Source organism: Montipora foliosa, chromosome 6 (assembly GCF_036669935.1).
Source record: "Montipora foliosa isolate CH-2021 chromosome 6, ASM3666993v2, whole genome shotgun sequence".
Taxonomy (NCBI): Eukaryota; Metazoa; Cnidaria; class Anthozoa; order Scleractinia; family Acroporidae; genus Montipora; species Montipora foliosa.
Window position 1 is genome coordinate 44,436,297 of NC_090874.1, and position 27,500 is coordinate 44,463,796.

Genomic DNA, 27,500 nt, shown 5'->3' on the forward strand with positions numbered 1-27,500 from the left:
TCCGGTTGCTGCTTTAATAATTAAATCATTTTCTTTGCTTTCTTCTATAGAAAAATTCATTGCCTAACTAGTGAATTCCACGGTAAATTTTACGCTAAAAACCAATATCGCATGAATCACGAAGCGATGAGTGCGATATCGGTTTTTCTGGTGAAATCTACTTTGGAATTCACCAGTTTGGCAATGAATTTTTCTTAACCGCATGAGTTTTAAAAGAAAACTAGCGCACCCACAGCGAGCGAATGGAAAAGGAAAAAGGCCATTTCAGAGTGAACTGTCAATTGCCAGCAAAGAGGAATCACGCTAAAATCAGAAGTAAAAAAAAAAAAAAAGTTCAAGGTCAAAGAAGAGTTTTACTGAAGTACTTTATTCCACTTTATTTCTGAAAACGAGATCATCCACATTTTGATGTATTTCATTGAAACACGCCAGGTTGGCTTGGAACAGGAATCGGCAAAATACGGGCATGCAACCAAGAAAGTACGAACTTCAAACAAGATCCGCTCCAACACTTAAATAACGTTTAGGTACTTTAAACAAACTCAAAACACAAGCTAGTGAGATTTCCCCGTAATTTTACGAGAACTCATTGCGATTACGTGTTTATAACATAAGGGCAAAATTTTCTTGTCGATGTCGCAGCACACCGAAAACCAGTTTTCAAACGGATTTAAAAAGCACTTGTTCGCTCGCATTTTCCAGTTGACAACAAATTTTCGATTTTCATTCTTGAACAAAGAAAGAACCAATTAAACCACCTTTTAAAAATACGCATCACTGTAAATAACTCATCCGTAAAAAAACCAAACTGTTTAGTGCCCCAAGGAAGGAATTTGTGGAGTAACTTCTTGCAATAAGTATGAGCTATTACTGGTATTCTGTTTTGTCGTTGTCGTTCTCTTTCGCTCCCCTATCGTTTCTGTTGTAGTCATAGGTCCTCCAGGCATCATGCAACCTTATCGGAGCTTCTACAGATATGCCAAAAATTGTAATACAGACAAAAAAGCGGCTCTAAGCAAATAAAAGAATAAATACTCAGCATTCCTCCGATGCTTGACTTGAATAACTGCGTAGCCACCAGTGTGGACCATAGCTATCATGATATGTCAAACTGGATTGAAACCAGCGAAAAATGCAGAAAGAAAACATTTTCCAAACCGTTTTCCACCTGAACACGAAAAGCGTTGACTGTGTAAGAACTATAGTTGACGTAGTATGGCCGTGTAACCGCGTCGAGCCACAGAAAGCGCGCGAAAAATAAAGCCTGGTTACCCTGGTTATGTTTAGGTGAGTTAACCTGGGTTGATCCTGCAATACAATCGAAAACCAGTAACTGGTCAGCGGTCAACTTAAAAAAAAACAGCTGACCTCGGTGAGCTCTAAGCTTGAGCCCGCGATATGGTCACGTGTTACTGGTCAGCGGATACCTTGTTTTGACACTTTTACGGTAACTAATGAGGTAACTAATTACCTGCTGAAAGATATTAAACGTCGCTATTTCCACGAAACGCAATTTATTTAACTGCAAACAACGAGAGACAACTTAATTCGAGCTAACGACTACTCTTAGTACAATCTCAGTACAATTAACTGAATACTTCTCTACGCCTACCTGACCACAGGCAAAGAACTGTCCTTCTCTTTGACGAAATCTTCTGAGGACTTCTTTCACAGTATCGCACTCCACTGAAACGAACTGTGGACCTGACAGCAGAATGTCAGAATCACACACGAACGGGGAAATCCCTTCACTTGTCACACAATATCACTTGGAAATCACAACTAGGGAACGAGGTCCCGAATCACAACAACAACAACCACCTGACTAGAGAGCCGCTTATATAAGTATCGGAAGAGAGACTAGAAGTTTCCAAAAGTAACTATTTACAGTAACTATTTTCAAACTTACGAGTCACAGACTACGTAGTTTGAAATTGATGAGTCTCAGTTCTAGAAAATTCTTGAAACAACAAATTGCGTGACATTGACCTTCGCGAACTTTCCAGATAATTCCAATCCTTGTAACAATAGGTGTCAATTGATCAAAACATGGATGTCCAAGATCAAAGATATATGCTGTAAACTAGCATGATAGTGGTCACATTGGCATACATGGAGGAGTGGAACTACGTACGTACGGACGGTCGATAAAGTCATGGCTATAAAACCAAAATTTCTCGCATCGATGGGTTATCATATTTTCTTAACTCTCGTGGAGCTCCGCTATGAAGCCACTGTTCGTGGAAGTAGTCTTATTTTCCTCCCTCCGTCAAGGCTCTCACGTCGTTCAATTTTGTTTGTGATCATTACAGGTTTGAAGATGGTCTGTAGATTCTCTACAGTCGGTGGGGTTTCACTAGCGATTGGCATGGGGTATATCCTGAATCAGGCCTCTCAAGGCTCTCTCGAAGAATTCGTACACACGTTCACTACAGGAATTCTACCACCTGCATCCAAACTGCTATCTATGGGAGGTGGCTCAATGTGGTTTACAGTTCAAGCGGAAAACAGTTCAGCCCTCAAGGAACTGTGGGATCGATATCAGGATGGCAGCCTGAGGAGAGATCTTCAAGAGTTTCTTGTGACGGATGCTATCAGGCAAACGGCGGATGGAGAGGAAGTCGAAGTTACTGTTTCTATTGACGAGCAGGAATACAATGATGCCTGTTTAAGTTTATTCTTGGCTGAAAAACAAGGTAAATAAGTAATTAATTAATAAGATAAGAGCAACTTTGCGATCGCTATCGGGTTCAAGTTCTTTACAGCCGACCCGTACACATGAAACTCGTGAGTTCTTAGCTCTGATGGTTGGTGGCGAATAACCTTTATTTAGCATTTAACAGTTCCTAGTTTGACGATTGCTTATCAGTATCACTTCCTGTCATGAAATAAGTGCTAAGACTTGGGGGCTATTTTTGTCATTATAGTAGGACGAGCCGATGAGGATCAATTCTTATTCGTTCATATTGCCGTCAAAAGTCACTGAAGTATATAGACCAGAGATTTAACACTTTCACCCTTTGACACCCACTGCTAGTTGTGAAAGCCCTTTCGAGCCTCCTTAATGCATATTAGTATTAGCCCCCCCAGGTAACTCAGCACGCATTTCATAATATGAAATGATACTGATAAGCAAGTGTAAAACTAGGAACAATCGATTGTTAAATATAGTTGGTTTGTCACTGAACTCTAGAGACACAGATAGCGATGGCGAGTTGTGCAAATGCTACCAGTGACGAACAAAGTGTTAGGGGGTGTTTACATGATACCGGTACGAGTTTCATTCTGGTACGAGTTGTCAATTTCATACAGCGTTTACATGGACGACACAAATATTGACACAGGGATGACGCATCAACCAAAACAATAATGGCGTCCAATATTTAGAAATACAACGCATGCGTCAATAGTCCCAGTCCACCACGACTAGACGACTCGTACCGGAATTGTAGTCAATGTAGCGTTTACATGATACCGGTATAACTTTTCATACCGTTATGAGAGTTTCGATCCGGTACAACTACCGGGATGAACTCATACCGGTATGAGTTGTACTGGTATGAGAGTTTTCACTGGTATCATGTAAACAAATACAGAGCGATAAGTAAGAACCGGGATGAACTCGTACCAGAATGAAACTCGTACCGGTATCATGGCAACACCCCCTTAGAAATTGAATTATAAGCCTATATTAACATAATTTATAAGTGGCTGGAAGAAGTCAAGTGAGGAGAGGAATATTGCCTATTTGAGTTGTGATTTTTCACGTTTCAAGTTCAGAGGGTAGAAATCGTGAATAGAGACAGAACTGGAGCAGCCTGAGTGTGGCGTAAAACAACGAGTCACGACTGAAAATAAAGTCATCAAGATATTAAATTATTTACAGAAATGAAGCTAATGAAAGATCTATTATCTGAGCCTTTCACCATTGCGCCCATTTCGGAACGTGCCAACCACCTATATTCGTCTTTTCAAGGAGCGCTGGACAAAAACATTCTATGGTAGAGCAGTGACCCTGTGAAAAAAGTCAGAAAACAAGGTTATTTAAAAGCACCAAAATCGTTATGTGATTTAATTACGTTATAGTTGATTTTCGCAATTGCTTAGGTTATTCATAGATTTCCTAAGTTTGTTCAGTCTCTTTTAAACATTTTATTCACATTGATAATTCTTTCCGCGAATTCATTATTCCGTCGTATTTTATTGTATTGTATTGCATCGCATCCCATCCCATCATATCGTAGTGTACTCGTACCAAGTAACGGACAATCACAAGCCTTTTTGGGGAATGATCAGTCAAGTATTTGATATGCAACTATCGTGAGTTAACCTTCAATTGGTCTAAAGGAAAGACCTTTATTGTACGATACATTTTCATGCTGAACTAACCTCAAGCTATTCGTTATTCGTTTGCAATACTGGAAAAATAGCACGAGAGTTTCCTTCCGAGACAATTATCATGGGTCTATTCAGCACTAGCGTAGTGGTGAGAGCACTCGCCTTCCACTAGTCCTGTTCCGGGACTCCTACTTACCCCGCCCTGAAAATGGGCCTGGAACCCAGGCGGGAAAAGAGAGAGTCCTGTATTACTTGCAGGCGCATGTTCGGAATGAGCAAATCATATTGCATTAGCAATCTCGACCCCAGAGCTCTTCTCTTGACTGAGCGAGAGAAGAGCTCTGGGGAACCCTGAAACAAAGTGTCTTCTCATTGGTTTTCGTAAAGAACAATCAAAAGCTTCTCTAATTGGTGCATTCATGTTAGCGCGAGGAGTGAGCAGGCGCCGTAAGGTTCCAATAGCCGGTTTTTGGCTATAAGAACCCTACGGCGCATGTTCTTCTGCAAAGAGTTTCCCAGAGCCTTGGGGCGATCCAAGGCTCTGGTGACGAGAATGATTGCATTAGATGCCAGGCTGGATATGTAAATAAAGGGAACCTTGAAACTCCGACAAAAAATCGTATATGAAAATTACTGTGTGATTTGCAGTGTCAGGAAAGAGAACATCTAAATTATTCCTCGTCGTGACCAAACGAGGCGAAAAAACCCCGATAGCGGTGTTGTTGGAAAATTATTGCTGAATTAATGTAACGACTGAGAGAAGATCGCAATAAATCGATGCAAAGGCTGAACTTTTAAATATAGCATAGGACTTCACTAAGCGACAAAACAGCTCGGAGTCAGAATTTCATATTATCTGCAGTACTTTACCTCTGGCAATGAGTTTCAGAAGGAAAGTGCTTTTAAGTAGCAACTATAAAAGCAAGGTGACACACGCTTTTAAGTACCATTTTTCATCCTTATTAATTAATATTGACGGACAAATTTTGACCAGAAAAAAAAATCGTGACAATTAACACAGAAAAATTTAGTTTTGCATCCAAAATTCGTAATCAACGCTAAAATGACCAAATTTTGCCTGGAAAACATAGTTTAATGTTATTTTTCTTAAATTTTTTCGTTCAACTTTCGCTTTTATAAAGTGTTTCAGTTGTCTGTAAATAAGTTATATGCTGTTGGAAAGCTTATTTTCTTAGCTTTAAAATGATGTATTTTTTGCCCCTAACTTTAAATATTTTTTGAGAAAAAAAACATTTTTTGGCGATGGCTGAATTACCGCGGTTTGCTTGCGGTTGGGAAAGTAGGAAAAAAAGTTAACGTCAGAATAATCGATGTTCGACTGTGCATATATATCTGTAAAAATTTAATAGGAACATTATTGCTTCATCATTGCGTTATCAACACAAACTGATATGTAAAGAAACAAATAGTCCAGGTTGTGATTCAATTTCGTTTAACTTTTTATCTAACTTTATCAGGAATATATTAACAATGCTCAGTTTTTTTTGTCAAGCAATCGTCTTTTAGTTTTTCCGATATAAAAATCACTGCAGTCTCAACAGGCAGCTCTACTTAAAACCTTAGCCATTTGGCCTCGGCCCTAAGTCTGTCCTTGTGAGGAAAGAAAGATTTAATGCGGCGAGTGCTTTGAAAAATTATTCTAAGGAAAAATCAATAGTCTGAGTAAATTACTCTACTCTAATTACTAAAAAAAATACTCTGTTTGTCACCGGTGTTTGTGTATTATTCCTGATAAAACTGAGAGTATTTACGACATTTTTTACCTGACCGTTTTATATTGGGTATCCAAACAATTTGTCCCCGATTTTGAAAAAAATTGGTAGGTCTAAACTCCTGAAACAATCACAGTTTCAATAATTACTGTGCAACTCAAATATATGTTCACTGGATCAGTGCAATTATCACATAACCAGATCGGCAGAAGTAATGAACAATAAACAAGAGTTCCAGCAGGAGATTTATTAGTCTTCATTGAGCGATTCACATCCACGACCTACAGTATATTTGTAAGTTTCAAGGAGTCTCGGGAGAGCAATTAAATCAAAAATTTGATATTTTTCTGCGCCAACAACATTCAGCTGTTCAGCTGGGTTTCAGGTCCATTCTCTCGTATGTCATCCATCTGATCTTCCACGATTGCATGGGACTCACGATAAGAAGGACTGATTTACACTTAACATCGGACTCGGATCGAAGAAAATCGCAAACATATTAAAGAAACAACATGTAGCAAACAGACTTGCCAAATCCTGTTGCAGGTTTAACAAAACCATCATTACTGGTAACGACTGCATGGATAGCTTGCAGTTGTTCCGCCTTAGTCACAAAGTTAAAGTGGCATTTCTTAACGCGCGAAATCAATCATCCTACAGAAACTTGGCGTTATAATTTCCTTTCACATTATCTCCATGTATCCAGTGTAAAAGCACTCGGAATAAACCATACCCAAATAAGGAATCTTTTTCCAAATATGGTTTTTTGCCGCGTTGTGGGGGAACAAATGGCGTCATTCCGAGCATGCGCCTGCGAGTAATATAGGACTCTCTCTTTTCCCACCTGGGTCCAGGCCCATTTTCAGGGCGGGGTAAGAAGGCGTCCCGGAACAGGACTAGCCTTCCACCAATGAGCCCGGGTTCGATTCCCAGACTCGTCTTGTGTGTCTGTTTAATCTGTTGGTTCTCTACTCTGCTCCGGGGGGTTTTACTTCGGTTTTCCGCTCTCCTCAAAAACCAACATTTGGCTTGATTTGCGTTAATTTGTTGATTTCATTTTACAGTGTCCCCAATCAGTACTCCAGCGCTAGAAAATTAGACACTTCAAGCTCCTTTTGTTGTTTCCTTTTCCTCCTTAGAAAGCGACTCATGATAATTGTCTACAGATTTGTCTCGTTCAATGTTGATTGGAACTATTTTTGTAACACAGCACTTAGCAGGAACGATCCAGCTGCACCAATAAAAAGACCGAGACGGAATTCTGAATCTGTCATACATGTCAAGTCAGAAGATAATGTCCAAACGTTGTTTTATGAGAACCTTAGACTGCAAGAGGCCAAGTTTTATCAAGAAAAAATACATTGTTTGGAAGAAGAAATCAAAAGACTTAAACGGCAGATAGAGGAAGCAAGAGGCATTGCTGGTTCAGAGCTGACATCGCCGAACAAAAGACCCATCAAATGTAAGAAACCAGCATACTTATTTTTATCCATTATCGAAAAACGTTTGGAATACACTCAATTTTTTGTAAGAATGTCTAATTTTTGGGCTAAGGCCCAGCATTCTTGTATTTTTTGTTTTTGCGATTCGAACATGAAAACGAAATTGTGTGGTATGCCAGTAGCTCATCATGAACTGTTCACGAAGTCCTGAGTATGCTAAGATCGATTACAAACTGAGTTGTTCTTCATTGTATCATGAAATAAGAAAACCACGGCGTTAATGTTAAAAAATGGCCCTAAGTATTTGAGTAAATTGTCCTGTTTGACGACAGTTTTACACTTTAATTACTTAAACGAAATATGCTGAAATTGCAGTCAGGAATTTGCATAATGACTATAAGAAATGTTGGACACTGACTTATTTGAACGTCAAACGACGTTCTCAAAAAACTTGGTAAAGACGTGTCGACCGAAAACCTTCGGCCATCCACGGTTTGAATTTGACAAAAAAGCGACAGCTTCTTTCAACGGTTCATATTTGCGTACGTGCGTGAACACGTGATCTCTGCGCAAGACGAAGAACATTATGCAAGTGAAACATAAATGTCAGGAATTTCTATATGTTCATTCCCCGCATTCTGGTCTCTCTTTGAATGCCAAGCCTCCAGGAATAGTCTCTTGTGATAGTCATTACTTTAATTACTGTTTATTTATTTATTTTTATTCTTCATAAAAACAAATGAAAAAAATAAAGACGTATATTCTTGAGTATATTCTTAGTATGTTCTTAAAATTTAGTTAATCGCAGCCTAAACCTTCTTATAACAAAGGTTCTTTTGAAAAAAGAGTGAGCAACGTTTAATTTAGAAACGTAACATTTTCGAACAACTCTGGGCAAAGCATGTAAAACAAAAAGACGGTCCAGGCTTTATTATACCTTAAAGCTAGAGTTCATTCGGTTCAACTTCAAATCAATATACAGGGCTTCGGTTACTCTTTTGACGTCCACTGTTGGTAGAATGCTATTAACTTTTCAATGTTTTTGTCGTTACGTAGCATTAGGGACTGAAGATATCGAGAGAAGACCGAGAAAGAGGCGCAGAAGAAACTCCGATTCCAATCTGTACGTTAATGCTAAAGAGGAGATGGAAAATAGAGAGGTGGAACAACATCGATTTCTAGAACGCGATAAGCATGAATTTGTTCGCAAGTATTTAGAGAATATTCACGAAGCGCGCAGCATCACAACGGAGACAAGCGACAGTGGGATCAAGACATATTGAGCGCCATCTGAACACCAAACGGAAGACATACCAGGTAAATTTGTCGTTCAATGTTTAAGCCAACCCATCTTATAAAAACCGTCATGGGTAATGTGAGTGAAGGTTGAATTGTTTTTCCGCTTTGAATAATGCATGCGAAAGTTAAATTCGCAGTTCTTGTCAAACAATCAGGATGTCGGACGCTTCAATCCAGAAAAATAAAACCGTTACTAAAGCTTAAGAACTTCAGAGGTTGATGTCTTCCTTTCATTTCTGCTTATTTTCACCAGGTAAGGATTGAAACACAATAGTGACCTCACCTAATCGCATAATGTGTCCGGTGGAACTATGATAATCCGTGAATTTCAAATCCTAACTATCATGCATGCGGGTTTTTTTTTCAGTAATTACAATGAGGCTTTTCGTCGTGACAGATACTTGAGTAATGGCTTTTTCTTTTCATGCATTTTTTAAAATAAATGGTTAGTCGTGATGTCTTAGGTTTCACGTAAATTTTTCTTTGACGTTGTCATTTTTGGAAAGGAAAATAATTTTTGCGCGAACAATGTCACCCATTTCTATCGCAGCCTCGAAAGTGAGATTTCAAACTGTATGCTGATGTCCGATCTCACCCATAGATCACTTGCTTGTAAAGCGCATTTGAATATGTCAATAGAAAATGCGCTATATAAATTCATTACCATTACCATTATTTTAGCAATTATTGTGTCCTTAAACTCACATATAAAGAGGTTTCAAAGCGATTCCTTTGGGGGAAAAACATAAATGTATAAGGTAAAAGGTTATTTGGCTGAGGGAAAGAAAAATGTTTAACATTTAAGTTTTTTTTGTAAAATGGTTAATAATGGTAAGAATCCATCTTGCCTATGGGCCGCTTACTCCTTATGGTTTTTTCGCAATTTTCCCTTGTGTCTTCTTTTTGGTCCTATAAACCTGATGATTGATTTAACAAATCAAAAGGGATGTGAATGAAAATCTAGCCTGCGTTGCGGACGTAATCTAACACCGATGAGTAATGTCTGCGAAGCAGTGCCGAGATTCTCGTTCTGGGCCCCTCAGCAGCGTACCAGGATTTGATGACGCACTATGATTGGTCTGTTTAAAAGAAAACAATTGTTCGATTCGCCGTCAATTGGCGCACAAGACTGGGTAATAGCCAATCAGGTTAAAAGGAAATTTGAAACGCATTTCCGCTTGTTCGTTGGCCACAAGCAGATCTCGGCGTTCCTTCGCAGACGTTACTAACCGGTGTTAGATTGCGTCCGCGACATAGGCTAATCAAAATCAGGATTGCACTTTCTTAGAAGTAACGATTGAAGCAACTGATTTCCATCTGACGGCTTAAAGCTCAGTATTTTGAAATAACTGTTACAATTTTTTTTGTTAGAGATCACCCCAAGTTTGTACTTGAAAGATCTGACGGAAAAAGACAAGATAGAACTTTCTGAAAGACTTGAATTCGACTTACTAGCTTGTAAAGCGATTGAAAGATCATTTGGCTTTCCTCAATCTTATCCCGCATTCCGCAGTTTGATCCCGAGCATGCTCCATTATTTTCCGGACACTCCAGTAAAGATGTTGCTAGATGTTGTCGAGGCGTTACAGCTTTATGACCTGGTGGATCTCCTGAACCAAGCCATGAGCAGACAACGCTCAGTTGGATCACTGCACCTTGCTCTTACCTTGGATGAGATTAGTAAATTGAGGAATCCTGAAAACCGTCCAGCAAGTTACCATAGTAGGGCAGCTGTTTTAATTTTCACCGAAGATGAACATGATGCTTCTGTAAAACAGGTTGCGAAGTTCTTTAAAGATCTTGACAATGGAAGTGAAGTGACCATCATATCGGTTATCAGTTGGTTGTCAAGAATGTACCAGCTGAAGGTGGCACAAGGAACGTTGATTCACTGGAGTGATTGTCAAGGTTAGTGTTCACGAAGTTGAGAGCTGACTTTCACAATTTATTTGTAAAAATTTATTTTTAATTCATAAGGGTGACAGCCAACATAACTGAACAGAGTGTTTAATAGTTCGCATGTAACTCATGATGTACTGTACATCCCGATATAGTTTAAATGTTAGCGTTAGTTAGTATTTTGTATGTAAATTACAGTGACCACTCTGTAATTAAGTTATAGCAAGAGTGAATGTAGGCTCCGATATCCGCCGCTCACTCGAGTTCGGGTATCCTCCCCGAGAAGACTGAGACGGCTGGACGCGTGAGCGATAAGTTGTGTCTGTGACATAAATTCAAATATAATTTATGCGAAGTTAATATTTTCGGGGAAATAGCATTAGACATCCCAAAACACTGATTTTAACAAAACAACAATTACATAACAATGCCTAAAACGTCTGTGCGAAACTTCCAGGTGATAAGTGCTTGAGTTTGTGGTTAAATGATCAATGTGAGTTTGAATTCAACCGGCGAATCATCAACAGAATCTTCGGCCGCTTCAGCTCTCGGTCGACCTCATCGGCCCCCTCGTTTTGCCACCAATAAACTCAGCAGTAATTTCAATTGATCTTGAGGAATTTTACTTGCTCTTACATCAGCGAAGTCTGAGGAGAAAATTGCAATAGCAATGGATTTAAAAGCCGTATTTTGACCTTGGCGCCAACTGGAAAATCAGTGAAGTTTCCGAACTCATGTGGTAGAAAACGACACAATCCCCTTTCTCCAGCTTCTCGAACACTTTTCGTTGTCGAAATCTTGGATGTTTCCAACCTTAAAGGCACTGTAAACCTCGAAACGGCCAGGTCAAAGAATACCTTCGCAGCCAAAAAATATAATTATGCCAGACCGATTTGTGCAGGCGAGTTTCTGATTGGTGGTGATTAACAACGGCTTACCTCACGCATCCAGCTGTGATTTCGGGAGTGAGCGCTGGCTCATTTCCCGAAACAGCGGCTGGCAATCGAGCCTAGAGTGAATGAGATAAGAGTGTTGATCTATCACTTTGCGGTCTTGCCCCGGCACAGTCACAAAAGAATTTATTTTTAGATACACTTTGCGCGCGAAAAAAACAAAGGGACGCCAATTTTAACTAATCAGAAGAAGACATGTCACGTGTGACTGCTACTGCCATGTTTTTTTCGGGGACATAACAACTGATTTTCGCGGGAACGGGTATTCTAAAAATAGACTCATTTGTGACTGTGCAACAACACTCTTATCTAATTCACTCTTGGGTATAGGCCGAATACCATTTAATCTACAAGGTCACATAATCGTCTTTCATTTCACGGGTGGAGCGATGTGTGTGTAAAAACTCATACAGATCGATCCCTGGTAAATATTGTATCTATCACATAAAGACTCCAACGATGACTCCAATGATGAAACATTAAGTATATTCTCGACAAACGAAGTTTGTAAAAATTACGTCTTGATTTGACCTCAGTTCCTCTTTTTAGACAAGTAGGGTTATACTGGAAATTCCTCACAAAATTTGGTCGGCACGAAAACTTTAAATTTACTGGTTTACTCTGCACCACTTTGACAAGTGACAAGTGACAAGTTGTATGGTAATTGGCTCGTTCAAAGCTGGCACAGACAGAATCGTCGCATAAATTCCTTCTCCCTTTTAATTGACCTTCAATCTTTGAGTTGTTGTTGTTGTCTATTTCATCTACAGATGATTTTTCGTTTTTTGCCGTACTCGATTTCTGTTCCTTCCTGTACGTGATGGAGATGGTTGACGTGGTGGAGGAGCTGAATGACAGAATACCAAACAAAACAAAGTTAGTCTTTGGTCAGATGCGTCATAGATTACCACAGACACTTTCGGAAACTCTTCAAGTTAATGTCGATCCGTGGGATTTAAACTTTGAACAAAGAAAATATCGTAAGAGCGCGTTCATAAATATCCTAAACAAACGTTGGCAAATCCTAGATCTGGTTTCAATGATGAGGGAAGTAAAGAGGTCCCTTCACGAATTCGGGTGTTATGTAAATATTAATAACAGCTTGTCTTCCCTTCCAAGGTTCATTCGCAAAGAGCCTACGGTTTGACTGAAAATCTTTTCGGTGCACAGACACTGCAATCGGAACCTTTGACACAAAATACTGAGAACTCAGTCATACCAAATTAAACCCAGGGTACCTCGTAGATGTTTCAAGTGACATGTAAAAAACTGTGCTAGTGTTATAAGTCTGTGTTTAGCCCGTACGATCTGGTAGTAGAAAGCACGTGGTAATGGCAATGGTGTATCGTTATTTTTTTACTTATATAATTACTGTCGAAACGCCTAGTTGTTTTGATTATCAAGAATAATTTTGAGTGATGGTCATCATCGCAGCTAGTGAAGCAACTTGAGAAGTTGCTGCAAAGAAGCATTGAAGAATCCAGGCTTGAATGAACGGGATTCGAACCCATGACTCTGCGATTACGCTGCACTCGCTCTACCGTCGCTCTACCATCTGAGCTATCAAGTCATCTGGGAGCTGGTCAATTTGCAGGTTGGAATTATACCCCGTAGGTCAGTGTGTAATAGAGAATGTATGATTTCATGTATCTGAAGTGCGGTTATGTCTTTCTAAGGGAAAGTCATCATCGCAGTTTATGAAACAACTTGCAATTGAAAAATTGAAAAGTTGCAAAGAAACCTTATCATGATTACATTCTCCATCGCACAATTAGTTGACCTATTACGGTATATTATGCTAACTTGCAAGTGATCCCAGCTCCCAGACGCCTTCATCTGAATCGTTTCATTATCATAATTTTTTTTACACTATCTATGGAGTTTGTTTGTTATTAAGTTGTCCTTTTTGTAGCAGGGATTCTTGTAAGTGGGTGGCTTTGTATCTTTTTTTCTTTTAGGGGTTGGGTCGGGTAATTTACCCAGTAGGGGACCATGTGTCCTATTATAATTATACCTGCCTTTGGGCGAATTCGTTAAATAAAATAAATAAATAAACAAATGGTAGAAAAAATGCAGTGCCATCGCACAATCGTGGGTTCGAGTCCCGCTCGAGCCTAGATTTTATCAGGCTTCTTTACCGGCAATTGATCAAGTCACTTTGTTAGCTGCGATGATCACATTGAATTAGAATTACTTAGCCGCAGTTCAAGATATTTCATATATTCTCTATCACATATTAAGAATAGGATGTGAGCAATTCAATGATTTTTGGATAGAAAGCTTTATTTAAAAAATAAGGGAGCCTCGCCTGTGAACTGTTCTGTTGTAAAGCACGCTGGAAGCGGATAGAGCACGAAAGAACTGTAGGGGAAAACACAAGAGTAGTCGAGTGTTTTCCCTAATAACGTGTTCCAAACTAAAATGTGTTTTTCCAAAGTTTAAAAATTCCGTTAAAAATTCCCATTTAGAACGGAAAAAAGACAAAATTTGTGGGTAAGCAGTAAAACTCAACTGCAATCATTTTTTTTTTTTAGAGGGAATAACTGTAAATCATCCAAAATGAAGATCTTACTTGTGTGTTGAAAACACAACAATTTACTCTGTGTAAAATTTTACAGTAAAATTCTGCTGGTGAAAATGTCAGTTTTTGCTCGGAGACTACGATTAAGCGTTAAACGTGCAGTTTATAACATGGCAGACTTGACTAACTAAAAAAAAACCCCGCAAAATTGCGGAACCGTTTGATAAAAATGTACCCAACCAAACTTTGGCCTAATTGAGAAGGTATAATTAACCGAAGCAATGAGGGTGCAAAAATTTTGCACCCTGGCCTATTTATAAATTCAGAGCCAAACAAAGAATCAGTCTGCAACTTGCTTAGTGAACAACGTTGGCCTAAGTGAGAAGGTGTAATTAACCAAATCAATGAGGGTGCAAAATTTTTGCACCCTGGCCTATTAATAAATTCAGAGCCAAACAAAGATTTCTGCAACTTGCTTAGTGAACAACGTTGGCCTAAGTGAGAAGATATAATTAACCGAAGCAATGAGTTTTGCACCCTGGCCTATTAATAAATTCAGAGCCAAACAAAGAATTCTGCAACTTGCTTAGTGATCAACTTTGGGCTAAGTGAGAAGTTATAATTAACCAAATCAATGAGGGTGCAAAAATTTTGCACCCTGGCCTATCTATTAATAAATTCAGAGCCAAACCAAGAATTCTGCAGCTTGCCTAGTGATCAACTTTGGCCAAAGTGAGAAGATATAAATAACCAAATCAATGAAGGTGCAAAAATGTTACAACCAACCCTATTAAAAAATTCAGAGCAAAGCGAAAAATATCACAAGACACAGGCATACTGCTTAGTGATAACTTTGGCCTAAGTGAGACGGAATAACTGAACAAAACAACGTGGGTGCAAAACTTTTGTATCCATCACAACAGCAGTGTGCAAAAATTCTTCACTTTCCTTGGTGTTAAACAGTCCTAGTCAGACCAAACAATAACCCAAATCGACGAACGACCCTGCTGAAAGATATTGTGCAAACAATTATGTGCATGATGGAAACGAGTTTTTGTGTTTTCGTTGCACGCAATATCCGGTTATCGTACGACTCAGTAACACATTTGTAATCGACCCCGAATTGAGAAAACCCTGAGACTTTAACCATCGTAAAACCTTGTAAGGCATCTGTTTACTGGTTTTGATCAATGCCGTATTAACAGTTTTAAATGTGAAAAACTATTCTGCAATCGCACCCTAACTGTACATGGTTGGGTGAGGACGTGTTGACTACTAAATTGGATGGCGTACTTAGCATAAATCAGAGTAATCAGCAAAAGAACGATAGCACGTTCTGACCAAGATACTGTAACATAAAAAGCACTGAAATACTGGTGAATTTATGGAAAGTCTCCTGCATTTTCCTGGCCTTTTAAAGTTAAATACTTTTCGGCTAAATGTTTCCGAGTTGTTGGGAGCAGCTTCATTCCATCGGTGAGCTCAAAGGAATGAAGGACTATGCATTCTTTTGGGAGCACTTTGGTCCAAGGATCATTTGACCGCGGAATGTTCTGAGGAGTCCACTTTCCTTTGTATGTTCCCTTCCAATAATGAATTCAGAATTCATTTGCTGAAAGGTCTTTAACAACTCCAATAATTGGCTCCTTGTCCCAGTTCGATAACAACACTGCAACAAACGCATCAACTTGAAGTCCATCCAAAAATCCATCGACGTAATCCACTGGATTTTCGCGTTCCCTTGGGCCTCGATACCTTCCAGTATAAATCTATAAAGGAATTGATACAATGATGAACCAGTAGAATGAGAATAACAGGTAGGTGACAGATCAGTCTTTTTGATGCAGCGACTATCGCAGAGGATTATTGTGAGCCATAAATTTATACCGAAGACTGCAACTTCTACTCGTAACTCGTTCTTAGGGTGTGATAGGGAGCTTAAGCACGCGCGTTTTTCAGACGCGAACGGCGACCGGAAGAGAACATTTCGCGTGCCAGGACAGTGGTGTCTCCCAGAATTTTATAATAATCATCCCTAATGGAGAAAAGGTACTTAGCAATATAAATGTGGTTGTTGTGAACACAAGTTAAACGGGAAAACAGCTCTTTTCCGGTTGCCGTCCGATTCTCTCGGAGACAGGGAGGCCCTAGGGATGAGGTTGAAAGCCCACACAAAATATGAAAGTACTCAGCGATTGTTCCCCGGATTGTTTAAAAAACCATGGCTAAAATTGCTTTGTATTTAACGCCATTGTCAGTACACTATGAACTACGTTTGTTACCTTTAATTTAAACAATCACGAGGTTCACTTTCTTTGTGATCTAGCTCTTTCTTCTGTTTGCTCTTTAAACTGCTGAAAAGTTAGACCTCGCGCAATTAACTGATTCACACCCGCAAAGAAGGTATCATCATTTGCTGCCTCAACATGTCTTTCAGATGCTAAGTGTAAGTTAAGATCAAAATAGCTTCCAAGGCATAGCTCACAAGTTCTTTTATGCAAATATGCCTTTTTCTCTTTCCTGGGTACGTTTTCGTTGTACCAAGACTGAAATGGCGATTGTGATGAAACAGAATTATAATCAAGAGTTGGTACTGTCTTCATTTCCACAAACTCAGGCCTGTACCAACGAGACCTGTCCTCGACCTTTATGAATGGGGTCTTCAACTTTTTAACGTCGGAAGCGTTTATGAAATGCTCTATTTCACTATCTTTATAAGCTTGAATAGAATTTAAAAACTCGCTATAATGATATATAGGTATATTCCACTTTCTTGCAATCACTTCTACTGACGATAAACCAAAGTGGTTTCTTTCAGCCAACGATGCCTTTATCATTCACGAGACCCGTAAATTACTAACAGAAATCATTCGCGACAAATTTTCAGCTTTAGACCTTATTTTATCAACTATGATAAGGTCAACTTTCTTATCTAAAAATTCCGTCGGTTGAGCTCCGGATGGAAAAATGAATTTTTTAATCCTCTTTGATAGTTCATTGCAGGGGTCTAAGTTGATAAACACTCTCTTTCCAGTCAGCGAAAGTTTTTCCATCACATTGCAACCTAGCAAGCAAATATTAACGATTATGTGGTGGACAAAAACCGGAAAGAGGCATTAAGACCGTGGTATGTGTAATTTTTTCTGGTTTCGTAATCACTGTGACGGCACAGACACAATCGCGGATCACGAAACCAGTCAAAATTGCCGAAAACAGACTTAAATCACGAAAATACATTTATTTCAATTCCTCTTCATGATCAGGTTTTGTTTTTCCATTCTCACTAAATTTTGTTTTCGAAGAGGTTTCCGGGGGAAAGAACGTTCATGTCTCATTGTTCCTTAAATAGTTAAGTCCCTTTTGCGTATTTTCCCTAACTGGTCAATTGAATTACTGACACACACACACAAAAAACCCGGGTTTCATACTGAACAAATAACTGACTGTACAAATATCGTGGAATATTTGTTCTCGTTTCGTGCCTTTTTCTGACCGATAACTAATACAGATGGCTAACAAGGTATCATATTTACGAAACCCGGATACATCTGTCCCCCGCGGCAATCAAAGGTTTGCTCAAAAGGAAATGATCATCATACCTTTCAAAGAACTTGAGGTGGTGGACGTAGGTGACTCACTCACACCAGTCTTGTCGGAGGACTCTGAGGAAATTTAGAAAGCACTATATTTTCACATTAAATTCAGCATGTCAAACCAGTGTTCTGCTTAAAGATTTGTTTTACTACATATAACTTGCTTTCGTGATTTGACGGGGAAATATTAACACGACGCCTGTCATGACCGGAAAAGAACAGCTGCTGAGTTCATGGCGATAATTACAAATTATTTTCCTCTTCAAAAACCACTCATCTTATAGTTGGGTTTTACTTGAGGGTCGAGGGTTCTTGAAGAAAATTGAAGTAAAAAGGTGAATTATTTGAGCTGAGTTGACCTCCTTGTTGACCTACTGTCGCCTCTGCATCATTGCACATGTGCTATGAAAAATCCACTCAAACGCCAAGTTGTATGGGCATGTTTTTCTTTTGATTCCATCAGCAGATATATTCGAAAGAATGTAGTGAAAGCCCTTTATGGTCTTCCTTTTTTTGGCCTGTGCTCGCACATAGTTTTGAAGCCTTCAATTCACAGTTTCGCTTATTAATAACATTTTTGCCTCATAACATTTTGTCCTCGCCCTCGACCCTTGACTCTAGAGAAAAACTTAACTCCCCATGTGTCCAGCGTTTCATGTAGGTCAAAAAGTATTCATAGCCTAGCCATGCAATCAATTATGTGAATTTACACTCGTGAATGCTAAAATCTATGTGAAGTGTCAAAATGTTCAATTTTCAAACAAGCTATGGCAGCGGCCCACGACCACTTTAGCTACAGTAAAACCCTGCCTAAAAGAACAAGTGGATTAAGAACCCCCAGCCTGAAATATGATAAAACGAACACCACGAACATATTAAGAACCAACTCAGCCTGATAAATTTGACTGGTTCTTATATATAAAGAAATCTTGGCTACCAGTTAGATTAAAAATTACTGGGTCAGAATAACCTTGTCATTCTAAAATCAATTTTCTTATTGGGCATTTTGTGCTCTTTGTCCTTTAATTTTTATGGCACAATGAAAGTGAAAAACGGCAAGTTATCTCTGCAAAATTACAAATGTATGCAAATGTATAAATCGAATTGCTTTTCTTGACAATACTGATGTGCAAACAACGACAATGTTCAATGGAGTCTTAAGATGATTTCCGAGTTCATGTCAGTCCTACTCTTCAAAACGAGTCTAAGTGCGAAGTTTTTGTGATGGTAATTAGTTCTACTTTACACATGAATAAAAACTGCTGAATTTTCGTAAGAAAAACTTCGTACTTTGATTTGCATTGAAGAGGAGGCAGGTGTGAACTCGGAAATGCCCTATTAATAAAGCAGTGTTAGTGGGTACAACTGTCAGAGTGTATAATTTTCAGACGGAGTTCAAGAACATGTTAAGAGCGGCGTGAGGCTTATTTTTCACTGAGTACACAATATATAAGAACGGCATCAGCCTGAAACTGAAAAACTTAGGTTCTTTTATGCGGGCTTTTACTGTAGCGCCGTAATAACATGCAGTATTTCAAAACAAACCACTTTGATCGACAGCGTCCATTTTAAGCCAGTCAATGTCTCCCGTAGCCTCCTCAAGTTCTGGGCAGTTGCTTGAATCAAACACTTCTAAAGAATCTCCACGCTCTCCTATAATATATAGGCAGGATTAATTTGGGATAAAAGATACACGATTTATACTAGAACATGCGCAAGAAGCTCGCGTTGTATTAAAAAAAATCACAATAATCTGTCTTGGAAACCTGGCACTCTCTAGGTTTCTAAACTTTTGAGCACAAAGTAAGAACATGAGTATGCTGAGTTTACTTTTTGATATATTATTATTCATTATTAGTTTTTTTTACTTATAGGTATAACACCCCTTAAAATAAAATAATGATATATATGTGCGCTTCATTACGGTGGCCCACATCTGCCACGGCAAAACTTACTTTCTCACGGCAAAACTTACTTTTCCACGGCAAAACTTACTTTCTCACGGCAAAACTTACTTTTCCACGGCAAAACTTACTTTTCCACGGCAAAACTTACTTTTCCACGGCAAAACTTACTTTCTCACGGCAAAACTTACTTTTATACACGGCAAAACTTACTTTTATACACGGCAAAACTTACTTTTCTACGGGTCCGGAATCCGGAATGGCGAATCCGGAATAAGAACTTGAACCAAAGTCACTTAAAATGATCCTGCGTCGTGCAAATGTTTACTTTCATCTCGTTGAGTAATTTGTCACATGCTGACTCCTTTTGGGAGGGGATTCATGTCGTAACATCGGAAGAGAATCCAACTGTCTGGGCTTTTCTTTTTTCGTGATGGTGGGGTGATAATGTTTTGACATCAAATATTACAGCAATTGTCTTCGGGCGCTCGATTTTCTTAATTACACTCGTTTGTTGATCTCTTAAGGGTTCGTTCGATTGACCCTATTACGCCGAATAAAAATAGGTGCAGTGATGATTTAAAATAGTATGTTTGGTGTAGTTTTTACTAGTAAGCAACTATAGGATGTTGAAGATATGTTTAAAATTTCATTTCAGTACGTTTTTCGTTTCCATGTGAATCTCTGTAAAAGCGAAGGATTTCTGAATTCAAATCTGTGTATTCCTATTGCCGAATAAGGCAGATCGAACGCATCCTTGCATACGTACAATACTTACGGAAAAGCATTTTACCACACGGAAATGAAAAATTTTCTTATCAGATCCCTCTTTCTAAAAACATACAGGAAAGTAGGTCATATCTAAAACAATTTTCAGCTTATTTCAAATCAAAACAATTTCTTCCCAAGTACTTATTGCGGTTACCATTCACACGTGCCCCTCAACGACTTCTTGTTTCATTTTTCATTTTTTGGGTGGACGTCAGTCAATCAATTTAGTTTCGAAAAATGAAAACAAAATCGTTGAGGGCGTGTGACTGATAACCGCTGTAAGCTCAGATAACTCTTGGGAGATTCAGCCTGAATAGACTCATCTTTCCCTGTTGTAAAGTGTGACTATTTTACCTTAAAAAATGACGAATCATACGCATATACGAGTGCAGCCAGAGAGAGTCTAGTTGAACTCACGGTCAACACATCGGAGTGGAAAATGATCTGCCTTAACACAAATACACTGGGTCTGTTATCGATCTTCCAGGCGCTTCACTCTATACTGGGTGCAATAAGTATAACAACTTTCTTGATAAAAAAAAAAAAAAGAAAAGAAAGAAAGAAATGCATTCGCGTTCGACGCGTGGAAGTCTTCTTCCTCTGTCTCTTTTCCACCCAGGTCCTCATCCTCTCTACCTCTGCCCGTTTGCAGCCCGTCTTTACAGCTACCCTCGACTTAACACGGTCGTCAGCCAGCCATTCCGAGTTGCCGACACCGTGATTCAACGTGGCTGCCTTCATGTCTCGTTTGCAGACGTCTTTGTAGCAAAGAAGCGGCCGTCCTGTCGATCGTTTGCCTTGAGACAGCTGTCCATAGAGTAGGTCTTTTGGAAGGCGCTCGGGGCTAATGGCCTAGCCAACGGCGTAGTCTACGCTCTGAGAGGAGGTACTGGATAGTTGGCAGTTCTGCAGTTTCAAGTACTTTCTGGTTGGTGATTTTATCCTTCCAGGTGATCTCAAGAATTTTGCGGAGGAATCTGAAGTGGAGTGTGTTCAGTCTAGCTTCTTGTCTCGTGTATGTAGGCCATGTCTCTCTCCAATACAACAGAGTGCTGAGGACGCAAACAGAGCATTCAAGTCACTATTCAGGGAGAGATTGGAGGTGATCGTTGAGTTAAGGTACTTGAAGGCGTCCAAAGAGTTGAGTGCTTGGTTGCTGATCAGGATGGTCGGCTGAGCATCGGTCCCCGGCATTGCCAGTACCTCAGTCTTTATGAAAATGGTAAAGCCAAAGTCCTGGCAGGCAGTCGCGAAGCGGTCTATGATCGATTGTTGTCCGCTCTCTGTGTGACTGACAAAGGCAGCGTCGTCGGAAAAGGGCATCTCTCTTTACAGCACTGTCTTCACTTTTGTCTTAGCGCGGAGACGAGTCAAGTTCAGTAGCTTTCCGTCGTGGCGTGTACGGTGGAGAAGGCCCCCCTCACTGCAGAACTGGAAGGCGTGTTGGAGGATGAGAGAAAAGAAATACCAAACAGGGTGGGTGCCCACACGCAGCCTTGTTTATCTCCACTGCGAATTTTGAACGGGCGAAATCAAGAGTCCTGTTGGCGAAATATTATAACTAAAAACATACATACACACAATTAAACGAGATGCTTTATCAACTTTATTTATTGTCGACTTTAGGAGTACCTTACTAAATCAATCCTTAAGCTTATTGCTTTCCCTGTTAATTTTAGCCTTTCTACCACTTTCACTGTATTCCGGATTCCGGATTCCGTTTCCAGTTTCCTTTTCGAATTCCATATTTTAGGCAAAAAGTAAGTTTGCCGTGGAAAAGTAAGTTTTGCCGTGGAAAAGTAAGTTTTGCCGTGAGAAAGTAAGTTTTGCCGTGGAAAAGTAAGTTTTGCCGCGAGAAAGTAAGTTTTGCCGTGGAAAAGTAAGTTTTGCCGTGGAAAAGTAAGTTTTGCCGTGAGAAAGTAAGTTTTGCCGTGGAAAAGTAAGTTTTGCCGTGAGAAAGTAAGTTTTGCTGTGGAAAAGTAAGTTTTGCCGTGAGAAAGTAAGTTTTGCCGTGGAAAAGTAAGTTTTGCCGTGGAAAAGTAAGTTTTGCCGTGGCAGATGTGGGCCACCGTACTTCATAGCTTCAGTTGATTTGCGTAAGGCTACACCGCAGTTCTTTCTTCGCGGCCTTTCCAAAGGTTGAAACCCTTGAAACCGTTGTTCAAGTGTTTCCACCGAATTCTTCTTCTTCACAAGTTAGTTAGAAAAGTAAAGAGAGAGAACCTTTACTTTAAAGGTAATGGTTATGATTGCGTGATAACCGGTTGCTTCGATTTAGCTGGATTTAGACACACACAAAAATGAAAATAAATTGAACGAAATGAGTTCACTTTTCTTACGCCTAAAGTATTACGGTATTTAAAATATAAATCTAACTGAATCTTAAGACATAACCGAATTACTAACCCCTATTTTCATCACTGGAGTATCCACGTGTTCGTTGTCCTTTGTGCTGTTGATGCTTCCGTACGTTGTATCGACTACCTCGATTTCTTCTCCTTCACATTCTATTTAAGAACGAAAAGAGAGAAAGCCTTCATTAAAGCAAAGAGTATGATTGCGTGGCAACCCCTTGGACTCGGGCACAAAAAAAGGAAATGAAACGAAACGAAACAGTAATGCACTCAGTGTTCTTGCGGCTATGCAATCTACAATGATTGTATTCTAAATAGAGTTGAAATATCTAGAATCTCTTAACTATGAAGAAACCACCGACTCATAATCGCTGAAGTTCAGCACTGGAATGCTGCCTATGCTGCCAAACGTCGAATCGAAAACCTCGACTTCTCCATCTTCAAATAAAAGAGAGAGAACAATAACGCCATGTAGAGATGGCGTGATAACACTTAACTGCCTGGACTCGGACATAAGAAAGAAATGAAATAAAGCTAAATGCCTACAATTTTCTTTACGCATAAAGATTACTGAAGCGCTGTCACATGATGAGCGGAATGCTTGTATGTCTTGATTGGACAGAAACGTTGAATTAAAAAGGTTTAAATTTGTTTCACTAAAACCCTCTGGCATAGTACTCACCATTTTTTGATTCATCTTCCCTGATCTCAGCTCGGTGACGCTTAATTGGTGTACTTTGAAGGAATTCATCCTCTCTGCGTTCTTTTAACCCTTTGATTACTATCTGGCCAAATACGTCCACCTTTATCCACGGTCCCATCTACCCCTTGTGACGTCATCACTTTTAACGGTCAGGAACAGCTTTGTTCACTAACTTGTGCAGGGAGAAGAGATCTTTCAAACTATACCAGAATGAGCACAATTGAGTCAAGGAAACTGGAGAAACGGCCAAAAAAAACATGTAACACTGACCTGAAAATCTCCATGAAAAGCTTTCTCCATTACCCACTTACCTTTCTGAGCACCTAATTCTAAGATGATGAAAGGTTTCTCAGAAACTCTTCCCACCAAAATAAAGCCTACCTAATGCCCAGCAAGTTCAAAAAAAAAATGAGGCAAAGAAAGCGAAAAGAGAGGGAAGGAGAGAAAGCGAAAAGTGAAAGTCGAAAGTGTTGTGCTACTTTTAAACGAAATTTTGTTTTCTGCGCATGCCCGAACTTTGCAAGCGCTTATTTTGCACCTGGTTGAAAAGGCCGCGGAGTGTACAACCTGGGAACGGGCTTGTAGGGAGATTTAGCTCTTAAACAGCACGACAGTGACCAAAAAACCCCTCAACTAGCTTCAAAACGTGTTTTTCGGCCAAATCCCTAGTAGCCAAAGGGTTAAAGCAGCCAAAAACGAAAAGTCGTCAAAAGCTGTGGATGCACTCATTTTACGTAAAGATGGGAACGTGCCAGTTTGAAATCCACCTTATCAAATGATTGACACAAACTGTAAACGGAAATTTCGTGGTTTCGTAAAAAGAGCCACAGTTCTTGCCTATTGTCCAATCGGATTCGTTATAAAGTTTAAAAATTGTAACCTAATCGAACCCTGTTCAGTTTCGATTGCGTGCCCGGGTTGCTTGTATCTAAGTCACTCCACTTCTACTCAGAAAGCCTTTGCTATCTGTTCAGAATCCTAATTTACAATATGCCGTCGACATCAATATGGTGTATAAAAAACATCAATGGACGGGCGAAAGTCTACAAAAATTCTGTGCCACTAAGAAAAAGGGATGGTTCGGAATATGGTTATCTCGTCTCATTAAATTCCGCATATCACTCCCAGACCCAAAAGATATTAATGAAGGTGAGCTTATTGTAATAACCTTCTATTGTCCAAAAATGTCTTACAGTATTTAACCTTATTTATGACTACGTAATTTCTTTACATGGAGTTTGTCTATAGTAATTCTGATCTCGTAACGTGTGTTTATTTTTTTTTAAGACAAAACATGGGTTTTCACGTAAAGCTCGTCACGGAACAAAAAGTTACATCAACTGAAATATATATATACATTTTTTTCACCAAAGGGGACCTCAAATTCATTCATGTTCTGAGCCGGTTAGATAAAATAAATTGCTTTATATGTTGCCAGACTAAAGTCAACATTTTAAGTTAAAAAGGCGTCGACTCCTTCCCTCAGGTTATACTGAATAATGACTCATCCAGTTCAACAAAATGATATTCTGCTTCCAGTGCATACCAAAGTACGGTCTGGATGGTCTGTTAACAAATTCACAGGGCACGAACACAAATTCAACTCAGTTTCAGTGAGGGGTGAATTGAAGTTGAACTGTTTCACTTACGCCTTATTATAATTTTTTTTTTCGCCATTTAGTGTAAATTTATGTTGGATGAAAAAACGCAAGAATGCATGCTGTCGTCAAAAGGTTTTAATAAGTTCCAAAGTGATGGTGGCTTTGCTAACTGCTGTGGAAAGCAGCCGTCTGAGCTGGCAAATGAAATCCAAAAGATCCTGGATGAATTAGAAAAACACCGGGGTGCAGGTCCTGATTCCGTTCAAAGGCGGCCAGAAGAAAGCGCCGAATCGGAAGATTCCATTGTGGAAGATTCTGGGTCAAATCAGACTGCGTCGAATCATGTGCCCACGGAAAATACACAATCGTAAGGAAAAGACACAAATCCGAAGAAAAGAAAACGACCTTCCGCTGCCCCCTCCTTTGCAACAAACTCCCTTTCGCCGGACGACATGCATAAATCATGAGATGAGTGTCTTATATCAAGTGAGTAGAATTTTTTTGCAAGCAGGTAATCTTGTTTGAGCAGCCCCTTGATCTTGGTCCGAATTTATGGACGAACTAAGTATTTCCATACATTTTAAAGTTTGCATTGCCATTACATATTTTAACTCTTGATTCTCTGGTTTTGGCATGTCATGTCACGGCAGTAGTATATAGTAGCACTCTTTCTTTTATTTATAAGAACGTCTAAATTTGGAGCTCCGGCTGAACGCTCTTAACTATTTCTGCGATGTGAGGCTGAAAACGTTCTAAAGATGTTCTTAAATCTACATCAGAAAGTGTTTCACCTGATAACTTTGATGGTGTGGAAGTTACTTTGGAACGATTTTAATAATACCTGCTGGTTGTTGCGAAAACTAAGACCCCCGAAAATTAAGACCTAAGACCTAAGACCCGAAAACTAAGACCCTAAAACAAAGACCCGAAAACGAAGACCCCCTTATTTTCTTTATTTTTGCCCTTCAGTTCCTCATTTTCCCAACCTCCAACCTCCCACGTACATCTATAACTCAACAGTGTACGCTATGGCGTTTACCATTTGTGAAGTATCCCCTTAGTAAATTTTAAAGTAATTGCAAAGAAAGAAACTGAAAACATTGTCTTGAAATCCTTGTTTTAAAAACGAACCAACCCATAAAACAGAATATCTACCACTATGGTACAACGTTTTCACTCAACAGATTAAACTGATTTATTTCATCATAACACGTTACGAGCGAATGTCAGTAAATATCTACTATTTTTGTGTGGCTTACACGAAGGGTGTAGCCTCACTATGCTACGATCTGATTTTTTTTTCGGCGGAAGAAGATAAAAAATCGAGTTGTTAAAGTGAAATTATCTTCTATTGGAAAAAAAGCTATTTCCTCTCGGTGGTAAGTGTCCAGGTTTCTCTGTGAGCTTTGGTTTGCGATCGCAAGGTTATAATTACGTCAATTTTGCTTTGCCGAACACAAGAACTGAATTTTGCCTAGCCCTAAAACCTCTTTTAACCTTTATAGGGTTAAATCAAACACTTGAGTCCCAAGTTATGAAGCAAAACTCGAATCTAATCAACACAACTTAGCTTTCTCTTAGTACACTGGCACCAACACTTAACGTCGTCTAACTGCGGAATCTCCTGAACTGCTGAAGCATCCACGTGCTTTCTGCCCACAAGCTTTGGTAGCCGGAATGGTGTTGACATTTTGCAAGTTATTTCGGTAAAACCAAAGAAAGAAAAAGGAAAAAATCTGGCTTTTGTCGCCATGTTGGAGAACGAAGAACCGGAACGCATACATAGAGGCATAGACCTATGGGTAACGCTGTCAGAGCAGGTCCTGGGAATGAGTTGAAAAACTCGCTAGCGAGAATTAGAAAATTCGCTAGCGAGAATCAGAAAACTCGCTAGCGAGAATTAAAAAACTCGCTAGAGAGAATTTGAAAACTCGCTAGCCAGAATTTTAAAACTCGCTAGCGAGAATATGAAAACTCGCTAGCGAGAGTTGGACAGTCGATCGCAGAAACTCAAGACTGGATCGCGGGAACTCGACACTAGATCGCAGAAACTCGACACTAAATAGCGAGAACTCGACACAAGATCGCAGAAACTCAACAATCAGTAGCTAGAACTGGAGCTTTTTCCACGAAACTCGACCATCCCCAGACGTAACTCAACCTACAATTTCTATAACTCGATCGTGTCAGCATGGATTTCAACCTGGTTTCCAGAAAGTTGAAGGGCTTTTGGCAGTAACGGCTTGCCATATTTTCCCAAAGTTTACCTTCTGGCCGATTTTCCTATCTACTTAACCCAACCAGAATACTTGGTCACAGGCTAGTAAAGAGCAAAATTCTGTGTTATTGGTATGAAAATGGATGTTGCTGCAAACAATGGGACATAAAA

The 27,500-nt window shown here is 39.5% G+C and overlaps 1 pseudogene; it reads left to right on the forward strand.

Annotated features, from left to right (window-relative positions):
* LOC138005608 (uncharacterized) overlaps positions 1-14,679 on the forward strand; it is a 32,848-nt pseudogene extending 18,169 nt beyond the window's left edge.
* The last annotated feature ends 12,821 nt before the right edge of the window (positions 14,680-27,500 follow it).